Below are 12974 nucleotides of genomic sequence, written 5' to 3'. Positions count from 1 at the left end.
TGTCCAATTTTGGAAATTTGTGGCAAGTTCTTATTGGAGCAAACTGTTGAGGTCATCGGTCCCTAAGCTTACACACTACTTAAACTAACTTAAACTAACTTACGCTAAGGACAGCACACATACACACACACACACACACACACACACACACACACACACACACACACACATGCTCGAGGGAGGACTCGAAACTCCGACGGGGGGAGCCACCCGGACAGTGGCAAGGCGCTTTAGGCTGCGGGGCTACTAATTGTCCTGTTGTCGTGACGTTGTGTTGATTTGGACTGAGCGAGATGATGCAGTACTCGGGAACAGTGACGCGACGAGTAAATCCGGTTAATCCTATCTGAACCTGTTGTAATGTACATTCTCTACTTCGATTAAACTGACCGCTTCGTTGTATCCTTTGAAAAGACACCAACGATATCCTTCTCTGTCATAGTCTATCCAGAGGCTAGCTCATGTTCTGTCTCATTGTATGGCATTCTGGAAGTCTTGTGATACCGTGAACAGCCCAGTATTCCTCTGCTGCAGAAAGCGCCAACTCATGGCTCCGTAGTCCCTTATGGACAGCACAGAGACTTCACATTGATTCTATTGTAGTGGATGCGACAGCAACATGAAAATATACCTCCAGCGATTCGGAACTGAACGGAATAGTTAGTTATTTCACTTATTAGTTAGGTAGTTAGCTACATTTTAAATGGGATATATGCACGGTTTGTATCGAAATGTGCAACTAGTGATCGTACACGTTACTTGTAAATGATTTGTTTGTGAGAAGAGTTGTTTGCAAACTATCTTAAATTTAAGAAGAATGAACAAGTTAGTTTTTAATACTGCTTACTCACATAATTAATGATAGACTTAAAATCGTTTTTCCAGCAACATATGCTACTAGTTCTTATGATTTCAAATTACATTAAAAAATTGCTTTGCTGCATTGCACATTTTATGGCATTGGACAAATGATCAAAAATGTTTGTGGCTGCGTATTGAATTCTTTTCTAAGCCACTGACAATTGTGAATATTTGTTACGACGAATTCTATTGGCGAACACACACGGCCAGCAGTTAAAGTTGTAACACCAGGAAGTTTAGCCAATAACGAAATTGTACTTATTGTACATAGTGAGAAGAATATCGGATTAAATTTGTAAGTTAATTGAGGGCATAAAAGGTGAGAAATGCAATACACAGAACCGCTGCTCTGACAGCAGCATTGACTTTAATCCTTCTGGGTGCTATGCCAATGTGAACTTTTATGTAGAGTATGCCATGCCATGCAGCCTGAGTTACTAAAGGAACAACTGTACCCAAACACATTAATAATATTTATTGTCAAAATTCGTTTCGCTGCAGCTATCGATCGAGTGGCCTTGAAACAATATGTGGAGGCTGACAACAGAGATATCTTTGTAAACTTGTAAATAGTATTACTTTTTATACGCGCATTAATTTAAAAAGATAAAAAGGTAAAAGATCTATTTCTTTAATTGTAAGCGACTGCTCTGCTCCGAGTGTTCAGACACTGAGTTAATAAACAGTAAAATCAATACCCCGGAAGTAATTAATCAGACTGGACGACTAGCTTGACGTTCTCCGTGGTGATGTGCGCAAAGAGCGTCGAGTCTCCATCAGAGTACTGTGGCTTTTCCCTTATATACTTTTAAGTCGTCTCTAAAATAATTAAGTCTTGGATACAGTGCTTACGATGCTGTGGAAAACCTGTGAGCCACAGCTGCCACTAGAACAATGGATCTGTGAAGCGTCACGTAGCTTCGTATATATTAAATTATCAGATACATGAATAATCTGTGTGAGATCATTATCCACCACCACTCCGTCGACATTTCTACGATCACACTTCTAGCGACCTCAACGTGAAATGACTGAAAACCAAATTTTTTGTCACCATCTGAAAGACAATTTTATTCCATTTCAAAAAATGTAATTTTTATCTACTTTTCAGTTGTTGATTTGGTCTTAAACACTCTTTGAACAAATGTTTGCAAACCAGCCACGCTCATGCGAAAAGCCGAGGAATATCACCATAAACATATCTTGCCTGACACAGTCATGGAAACAATAAAGCAAATATACAGGGACCTTGCAGATACAAAATTACTTAGCAAATGTCTACATGGCAATACACAAAACCCTAATGAGTGTTTCAACAGCTGTGTGTGGCCACAAGAACCGAAAACAGTGTTTATTGGATGGACAGTACTCAAAATGGGTGTGATGAATGCTGTCATCTGATTCAATGATTGTGTAATCAGCAAGACAAAAGTAATGGACAAATTAGACATCCAGCCAGGAAATAATATGACAGCTGCTCTGACTGCCATAGATCGTCAGCTACTAGTTGAAGCCACCACTAAAGGGTCCGGAGTAAGGAAAAGGCTCCTGAAGAAGTCTACAGAGGATAAAGAAGCAGCTGGCCAGCAAGATTATGCTGCTGGAATGTTCTGAGATAGGCATACGGTGAGTCAAAAACACTGTGAACATCCTTTTCTCAATTACTCGAAAATACATTTTCAGAACATTAGGTAGATGTAACTTCATAATGGTTTTATCCATGTTCTCCAAATTTCTCTCAAGTGAAGAATGGGATACTACCTTCGTGTTATGCCTAACACATCGTAGAAATGATCTATGTTTGTCATTCTGTATGTAAATTTTGTGGTATTTTTTAGGCAAAATAATAATGTGGTATAATAAGGGCTTTTCTATTTCATCAGACATACTCCAAACTACAAAACGAGAGGCATAATGTGTTCCTATGAGTGTTGGCAGCAGCCCACCGCAGTCTGAAAGCTATTATACTGATGATGGACCAGAAAATGGTACCAGAATGGAAACGTGTATTATAAAAACATCTATTAGGCAAAATACTGTAATTCTTAAACTATAACGGATATTTCAATAAATTTCCTTTTACGGCTTGAGTTAATGTCATTCGTTGTTGATTAAAAAAACCACAGCTTCCACCGCATTGTAGATCAAGAGTAATGTGCACTGAGAGCGAGGTATAAAAATGCAGCCCTTTCACGTCCAGGTCCCCTTAAGACACGACTTGGCAAGACTTCCATGTTGTTAAGTAAGGTAATTTTGTAAATAGAGTAACAGTCTCCACAGGCCTATGTAAAGTAATAATTAATTGGAACATTATACTTTATCAGTAACAGTGATCAGACTTTTATTTGATTATTCCATCATTGTTCTATCCTAAGTCCTTTGTCATCCATTAGAAATAATAATGTGTATAAAAATTGCGCTGTTTATAATCGTAATAATATTTTCAGACTTTAATGATTCATAATACAATGTTAACAATGCAGATCATTCTAACTGGATAAATTCAAGTAGTATGCATTGGTCGCCTTTACTTTTCCATTTGCTGACAAAAGTTTTGTGAATTGAAAGTTCACAAACCAGTTAAGAATTTTCAATAATTCATTGTCTAAAACAGTTTAAATATGGCTGCCGGACCATGGCATTAGGCTCACCATAGCTTGCTTCCATCTCACTTAGAGTTTACTGTAAACTACAGATAATAAATTTGCTTTCAAATTCCCAGAAATTTCAAAATTATTTAAAATAAGTTAGCTCCTTCAGAACTTGGTGACCATAAGAACCTAGCTATATTATTTCCTTCAGGGGGTTTAATAAGGTAAGACACAATCATCTCTTCTTTTTCTGCACCTGTAACATAAGCTGTTCAACAGATGAATGTATTTACAGTTCAAAACGCTACTGAAGCTAGGGAGTGCTATGATTAAGGCAGTGTTTGTGTAATAGTGGATAAATTTTACAATGAAGCTGCTTCACCCGTCAGTTATTTCAAAACTGATAGTCAATCGCTTTAATTGTTCAATAACAATCCAGACGGTTCAGTTAATAAAGAAAGGTGATGATAATATTTTTATTTTCAGAAACAAATAGAAAGCAAATACTTTAGTGAGTGACAGGGCGAATCTTTCGAATATACTGATAACTTTCGCTAAAGCTTAATTATTATGATATTGCTAACGCCAACGGTGATAAGAGAGATGTCAGTAACTACCGATCTATTTCACTGCTGACATCATTTTCTAAAATTTTTGAAAACGTGGTGTATTCTGGAATAGTATCTCACCTTGGTAACAATAATATCCTCGGCAAATCACAGTTTGGGTTTCAGAAGGTTTGCTCTATAGAGAATGCTATTTACATGTTCACACACCACATATTACACGCTTTAAATAACAAGATAGCAGCGGTAGGTATTTTCTGTGACTTATGCAAGGCATTTGATTGTGTGGATCATAGTATACTCCTAGATAAATTGAAGTTTTGTGGGACTGATGGTATAGCCAACCAATGTTTCATGTCATATCTAACTAAAAGAATGCAGAAAGTTGTACTTAGTAGTAATTCAGCCAACAGTATCCAGGGACATAATTCTGACTGGGCAGAATTCACGTATGGGGTTCCCCAAGGCTCAATCTTAGGTCGACTACTGTTTCTCATATATCCAAATGATCTACTGTATACTGCACAATGAGCAGAATTAGTTCTTTTTGCAAATGACTCCAGTATTGTAATCACTCAGAGTATACATACAGAAATGAAAGAAATGATGAACAAAGTTCTCAAAAGTATCGTTGACTGGTTCTCTGCTAATGGTCTCACCCTGCATTTTACAAAGACACATCATATTCAATACTGCACCTCTAGGAGTACTGCAGCAGTGATAAGTGTAACACAATACATAGGGTGGAAACTTCCAAATTCTTAGGTGTCCATATTGATGAAAATTTAAATTGGAAAAAACACTTTTTGGAACTCCTGAAACAACTTACTTCAGCCACATTTGCACTTAGAATCATAGCAAATTTTGTGGAGAGTGAAATCAGTAAGTCGACATATTTTGCTTGTTTTCATTCATGGAATAATATTCTAGGGTAACTCGTCTGTAAGAAAGAAGGTCTTAATTGAACAAAAACGTCCTGTAAGAAAATTATATTGTGCTCACCTGCAGACATCTTGTAGACATCTGTTTAAGGAGTTGGCATTCTGACTAGTGCTTCACAGTATATTTATTCCCTCATAAAGTTTGTTATAATAATTCACTAGAGTTCAAAAGGAACAAAGAAGTACATAATTACAATACTAGAAGAAAAAATGACGTTCATTACTCAACATTAAGGTTGGATGCACAACGCAACAGACAATACAGCAAGGTAAAATTTGAAAATAAATTGAAAAAGTTTCTCCTTGACAACTCCTGCTGTAAAAGAATTTCTATGTTTTTAATGTGTAAAAGGTGGTGTGTAGGATATGTTAACTTAATCTATATATCTTGTTTTCATTTCGGGAAAAAATAATTATTTGGTGATGTTTAGAGTACAGATTGATATAGAAATTAATTTGCACTATGAATGTAAAATGACTCGTTCCACATCATAACGATTTATCACGCAGAGTGGTCCATGGAACATGAAAGTAACTAACTAACTACTTAACTCACGTGTGACGGTTACACAGGCAGCAGCTACAGCGTCCGATTTCGCTAGGAGCGATCGTTGACATGGAACGACAGCTTTCGTAATTTAGTGTAAACGTTTCGACCATACCTGATGCATTTAAACGATATTAACAACTGTAACTCCAACTAGTCACTAAAATATCAGTTTTACAACAACTGGCAAATAAGGAACTTGAAGAAATAAGTTACCCAACATAAACAACTCCCCATGGGATCAACGGGATCATCCATAACTGTCCTCCTGGCCAACATTATCCTCAATCTTCTTGAAGACAAATTCTTTATACAAATACTGAACCAAAAATTACAAATTAATAAATTCGTACAGATAAGTTGATGTTATAATTTACTTGGTGGATGAGATGTGTGACCATGTACTACATTTACACACAGACACCAACACTGCCTAACCAAAAACACACTTCACTCTTCAAAATGAAACAGAGAAAAAAAAGCACAAACACAGGTTCTCAATATACAGAGAACATAAATTAAAAGTACAGTCTTTCACACTGGGCCAAACAACCCAAACGCCAAGAGACAGACTAGCCTCAAATACCTCCTACATAGCCTGGACAGAATTCCAATGGACGTAGGCTGCTACACACACAAGCTAAAGATAATCAGATTGACACAGAGAATGGTTACAAAATAAGCGCTGTTGACAAATTGAATCATGAAATAATAACATACTTCACTCTGAACACACAAAACAGTATCACAGCATTACATAACAATAATAATCACACAGCAGGAACACACAAATTACACAAGATAAAGAAACTACAAACAAGAGGAAAAAATGGCATACACTAAGATTTGATAGCAAAATAACACACAGATTAGGAACCATTTTGAGGAATCAAAGCATATAAAATAAACAACACACTGCAGAAAACAGTAAAAATACCCAGAACCACCATCGACAAATGAAATAATACGGGTATATAGCATCTAACCTGTAAAAACTGATTAAGTGTATATCGGATAGACATGTAGAGATTTCAATACTCAGAACATTTAAGAGCATTGAAAAGTGAGAGTACAAATCCCACATTTGTTAACCACTATATTAGCTACAACCACCACTCCTGTGGCATAGACCTCCAGAACTTGAAACACAGTAATCATTTGTAACGTTTTTTAACAGTAGAAGAAAATTATCATATCCGGGAAGCTATCACAGAGATCAACAACGTCGCCTTTGAACTAATAGTACTCTGCAACAATATGCTATTCAACACTTTCAAAGAACAGTCAGCCGGCAGAAAATAAAACAACCGCATATACACACGCGCACACACACACGCACACACAGAGGGAGAGAGAGAGAGAGAGAGAGAGTGAAAACAACGACATAAATTCATAGTTCGTGGCCATCAAACCAAAACAAAACAATGAAACAAATCACAGCCAAAAAGACGTCATCGTGCACTGAAATGTTTGTCCAAACTACAACAACGTAACAAGACGCAGAATTTCACAAATGAGCAGGAGAAAACGTAAGCTAAGGATTTTAAAATATGAAATATAATCCGTGAATGACAAACCACACCAAATCATTGTCCATATCATAGCTTCAGGAAAAGTTACGTCTCTCCACCGTACAACTACACAAAAACAACAGAAACCTGTTTGGCACACAAAAACACACCAGCTACAGTTCATGAAAGGCCAAGTACAGCAATGGTAAGGGAGAAAAGCGGAACATCCACGATTTTTACCGGAACACGTACTTTAAAGATTGGATAATAAACAAAATTCAGTGCAGAGGATATCCTAAGATCCATTACGTTTACAGATAACACAGTGTACTGATTTAGGCCTATGGCTGATTTCGGTTAGCAGCGACAGTACACACTCAACGTAAAATAAAAGGTAAAGTACTTATGTAATTTAAATAACGAAAAGTCTAAAGTAACATAGTTCCTAACCTAACTATAATCTGTAGATATATGTTTCAGAATAGTAAAAGAGAAAAGCCCACTGACAATGCCACAACTGGGTTAAATATATTTAGGTATTAAAGCAATTCAATAATTGTGTGCTGTACTTGCAAAATATGGGTGCATAATTAATATTAATTATCATCTTCTGCAAGCATGGGAACAGAGCTGAAGATTCCAATGTAATAAATTAAATTTATAGTTTTTAAGTATGTTGCGAAAGACAGAAAAGTGTGCATCTGACTCACATCAAGATGAGGGCTTAAGTAGAGGCAGAGATCTTGACGTGGGACACCACACTTTTCTTTTGAGGTTGGATACTGAGTAGTCAGGTTTGAGATGTGGAACAGGGAGTATGTATGAGCAGTGATGGATCAGTTCTCTAGTGTGTCGAAACATTTTCCAAATTTTGAGTTGTGGCTTTGTGATTTTCACAAGTGTCACTAGCGAAAACTCTGAAATATTTTCAGTGCATAGACTTCCAAGATTTCATGTTACGTGCTGAAGTCTGAACTTTAAGGGTTCCCTGCAGTTATTTTTGCAAGTGATGTGCACTCAGAATTGTAAAATTTGAAATTTGTGCTAAAGGGACTTCGTTTTCCATAATTATCCGGACGTTTACACAAACTTGAGACACTTGTTTGGTTCCATTTAAGCCCTCGCTCAGATATTAAGTTATTCAATGTTAAACCATTAACTTGCGGTAAGTGTTACAGTTATCGAATAAACTCAGTTTCTTAAGATTTAAAATGCTGAGAGTAGTGAAGAGTTTTCCCTGTTGTGCTGCTTAATTTCATTTAACCTATCTGTGTACATGTCTATAAAGTGCCAACCTGCATTCTCTTTCCTGTGCACTACTAGACAACTGGTAATGCCGTTTCGTTGACGCTATAGCGCTTCTAAGGTTTTCAAGTTCCGATGTCCAGAATCCCACTGTTTTAAGCCTTATTTCTTGGAATGGTAGCGCTTCCTCCTGTGCTCTTCGTAATATCGCCGTCACGTAGTGAGCGCTCAACTCTATAAAGTCACCGGATCTGTCCTACTCGCATGTTATTAGTCTTTCAGATATCTTTCGCCAGTCTGTATTTTTCGAATTCAGTCTTTGCGCAGAATCCAGTTCAGTCAGTAAACCAGCTACACTTCCTGGTGTCATCTGTAAGGACTGCGTTGTGGTCACTCGTAGTACAGTACTAGTGAAATGATCAATTTGCTATTTTCCTTGCAGCCAGCTTGTTAGCTGTTGTGACATTGATATTTGATGATACATCTCATCTCTTTTCAAATATTAGTGGATTTACACACTTCTTTATCACTATTAGGTCTAGTTCTAATTTCTGACCTCAATCATCAGACTCGTGATTATGCCATACGGTAGACTACACATTTGCATCAGTTGTTAATAAGAAAGTGACACCTCCCAAATAATGCAGCGGTCCTTGTTTTATGTAAATATTCTTCAGTATCGTGCATGTACATGTTGGCAGTAACCCATTTAAGCGACCCAATGGAAACCTCAATTACTGTGCAATGGTTGTCACATAACAGGCTGATTTCTAGTTACCACCAATTTCTGACTTAGTAAAATGATGAGACATAGTATTAGCGACCCCCACAACTAACGCCGCGCTTTGGAAATGCATTTTTCTATGGGACTGTTACATTTAAGAATTTTCGATGGCTCACCATATACTTTGTGTAATTGTGGAATGCTAAATTATTAATCACAGATGTTGTTCAACAAGTTGCAGCAGCTGACATTACTGCATAATATCTAAATGTGTTTAATTTGAGCATGGAAGCAGAATGGGTTTAAACATGAGATGTGTAATTTTATCTGTTGTTGTTATATGAGTGGCGATTTAGTTTTGATCAAACACAACACTTCTTTTGTTGTGTCGAGGTCTAACAGCTGATAACTGAGAAAGTTAGCGTTTGTTTTTGAAAGGAGATTTAGTTTGTTTACTGATCCTTGTTCCATGCACAGGTCGAAAATTTTCCTTTTGTTTGTGTCGAGTCTACACAGCAGAGGGGGTGGGTTTCGATCCTACTGGTCATTGGTATTTATATACATGTAAATGATACGTGATTCATTGGGTGAATTTTGCTTCTTGCTAGCGTCATGGCAACTGGCTGGCAGGAGAGTTGAAACAGCACCAACTATCTGAGGTGTGTCCTTGTACCTACCTTGGGAGGCATATAAAAAGACAGTGAAGGTGTTGTGATAAGGGATTCGTTTTTGCTACAGAAAAGTATACAGAAAGTGCGACAGTATGAATGGTGAAACTGATAAGCCATTACAAAGAGAGATAGAGAGAGAGAGAGACAGAGAGAGACAACCTTAAGAAACTGATTATGGTATGGTGACTACGATGTTTAATTTTGACTCCCATTTGTTTATTTTGTTAGCCAGGCAAGTTGTACTCATACATACACACAAAACATGGGAATATGTAAGCATTAGTTTACCAGCAACTATTCTGTTGTCATGTTCTTATTGCAATTTTTTTACGATCGTATTGACCCACTAGAATCACGTTAACAACTTTGGTTCCTCTTCTTCCTTTGTTGTTGTTTACTATTTTTCCAGTATATATGTTTTTGGATAGGGTTCGCCTTTAGCAAAACACATTTTTTGTTTTTTAACCCAAACATGTTTCACTGCAGTTGCATCAACTCCAGTGGGCTTTTATTTTCCATCTGTTAAAGATAAAGAGTGTTCTTTGCTGTTTGTATACATTTAGCTATTAGTTTTTAAATTGTAATTACAGATATTTGGAAAAACGCATAAATTACGAATTCATACCTTTTTACCACATGGTGTGGTTTTTCTGATATGTTGTGTTACTGCAGTGACCGTTTTTTTTGCACAGTTTGTCATCTGCAACCGCTAATACCTTAAAGTAGACAGTTGTTTAAGCCCAAATTTACGATTTGAAAATGTCTGAAATTATTTAATTCTATGTGTTTGTCTATGTACATAATGTTTCACTTACATTTTCACTTACTATAAAAACAAACATGGCGGGCAGTGGAACAATTGAAGGTGTGAAAACAAGATGGTTGACAGCGGAACAGTTGAAGGTGTTCCTGGCGGTTGTTCTGAATCTTTCAGAGGTGTTCGTGATTTTTTTTCTCTTTGTGTGTGCGTGTGAGTGTGTATGTGTGTGTGTGTGGGGGGGGGGGAGAGAGAGAGAGAGAGAGAGAGAGAGAGAAAGAGGGAGGGTGACAGTAGGTTTATGGATTTATTTTATTTTTATTTTGTGTGTGTGTGTATGTGTAGTGCCATTGCAGAGAGCTGTGTGTTCATTTATCACTTGTTTGCCTTCCACTATGGCTTTTGTATCTGATAATTTTTTCAATTATTATCAATTATTAGTTTTTGTGGGGGGCTGTTGCTGCATTTGGGTATTTTCAAATCTGTATTGATGTTTGTTGGGTTATGTTTCTTGTCCATGAGGTGTTCTGCAAATGTGGATTGACAGCTGCTACTTTTTAATGCTTTTCGGTGTTCTGTGTATCTGGTATTAAAGTTTCTGCTTGTCTGCCCTATATAAACTGCTTTGCAGTCCTGGCATGTTAGTTGGTAAATATGAGATGTGTTGTGTTTTTCTGTGCTTGTGTTGGTTGTGCTTAGTTTCCTCTGTGTTGAGTTGTCTGTCCTGTAGGCTATTTTTATCCCTTGTTTTTTGAGTATATTGCCTATTCTGTTGACTGCCTTGTTGTAGTAGGTGAGAGTGAATCATCTGTTTGTCATTGTGGGTGTTTCCTGTTCATGTGTGCTCATGGGTGGGTTCTGTGTGTTTGTAAGTTGATAAGGAGGCTTTTGTGTGTTGGGTGTCCTTTTGAATTTTGTTTTTATTTTGTGGTTCAGTTTATCTACAGTGTTCGTGTCATATCCATTCTCTGCAGCTGTTTGTCTGATTGCCTGCAATTCATTCTTTTCTTTTGTAATATTAGGTGTAGTGGTGTTGCATCTGATCACGTTCTTCATCTCCTTTTTTGTTTTACATGGGAGAAATTTTATTTTAATCTTAGAGAGATAATGATCTGAATCGAATTCACCATTTATGACCATTTTAACATTCATAATTTCTGTGATATTCATTTTAGATATGGTTATGTGGTCCAGTTGAAATTATCCTAGGTTTGGATTTGGATGTCTCCAAGTTTTGGCTTTTCTTCATAGTTTGTGCAAATGTGTGGACATGAGTTTTAACTGGCACATTTTGAACATATTGATCAGTCTTTCACAATTTCTGTTTGTTCTTGAGTGTGCTGAATATTCTTCTACAATTGTCCAAAATTTCTTTTCCTCCACAAATTGCCATTGAAGTCACCAAGGAGTATTTTAACGTTCTCTTTAGGTATGATAGAAATTTGAGATTCTAAAAGATCCCAGATTTCCTGTGTTGTCAGCATTTATACATGCATGGCAGTTTATGAGGGTCTAACTTTTATTCTTCCACTTTACTGTTAACATGTATATTCTTTCTGAATTCGATCTAAATTCTGTTATACTGTCAATGATTTTCTTGTTTACATAAAATGCAGTTCCAAACATTGGCATGTTTTCCATTATCCTCACTGCTAGTTTCCCTTTATAAATTCTGTAATGTTGTGTATCAACTACATTCTCATCTAAGTATCTTGTTTCCTGGACTGCTATAATTTGTATACCGTTCTTCTGCAGAAATAATTCTAATTCCTTTTGTTTCTCAATTTTCAGAACAGAATTTACATTTAATATTTCAAAGTAGTACTTCTTCTTGAACTGAAACTTGGAAGTATTTTTAGTATATTCCATCTCTTCTTCACCGCATCCACTGTGCGAACTTCACCTTTTTCGACTTGAAGCTGTAAATTGTAAACAGTAGGGAATCCAAAGTCATCCCTGAATTCCCAAAGTAAGTCCAGGTTGTTAGCGTGCAATATTACTAATTGAGCCGCCACTAACATTTGGAACAGACACTGTCGGGGTGCCGCCACTAACATGTGGAACCGTCGTGCCCTCTGTCCATTTTGGCTTTGGACAAGAGGCTGCCTCTTCCGCCAGCTCCGTCGTATGGAAGTCTATCTTCTCCACCTTCGCTGCCGTTGAGGTCTTCACTGTATCCCTGGAAAGGGGCCCTCACGAGGTATTGTCACCCGGTCCAGGTGAACCAACGTTTTTTAATGAGGTGTCACTCCTCCCCTTCCTCCTTCCTCAACCGGGTTTGGCACGAGCTATGGCGGAGTTTGCAAGTAGTCTTATTATTTGACGCATTCTAAGTACAGATACGCTATCTGTTGTATTGACGCTATGGATTCAAAAAATTTGCCATCTTGTCTATCAAAAGTATTTCTTAATCCACAGCTTACAGGTAGATATTGACACTTTGGCATGCACTGGAACACGTATGTTTAAATATGATTAGGATAACTATTGTGGTAGAAGTTGTTGCTGCATAAATTAGACTACACGTTTTCTGAAATTCTTCATGTGTCTAAAGATACTG

Source organism: Schistocerca piceifrons, chromosome 3 (genome assembly GCF_021461385.2).
Source record: "Schistocerca piceifrons isolate TAMUIC-IGC-003096 chromosome 3, iqSchPice1.1, whole genome shotgun sequence".
Lineage (NCBI taxonomy): Eukaryota > Metazoa > Arthropoda > Insecta > Orthoptera > Acrididae > Schistocerca > Schistocerca piceifrons.
The sequence above is the reverse complement of the archived record's forward strand: the minus strand, read 5'-3'. Positions refer to the sequence as shown.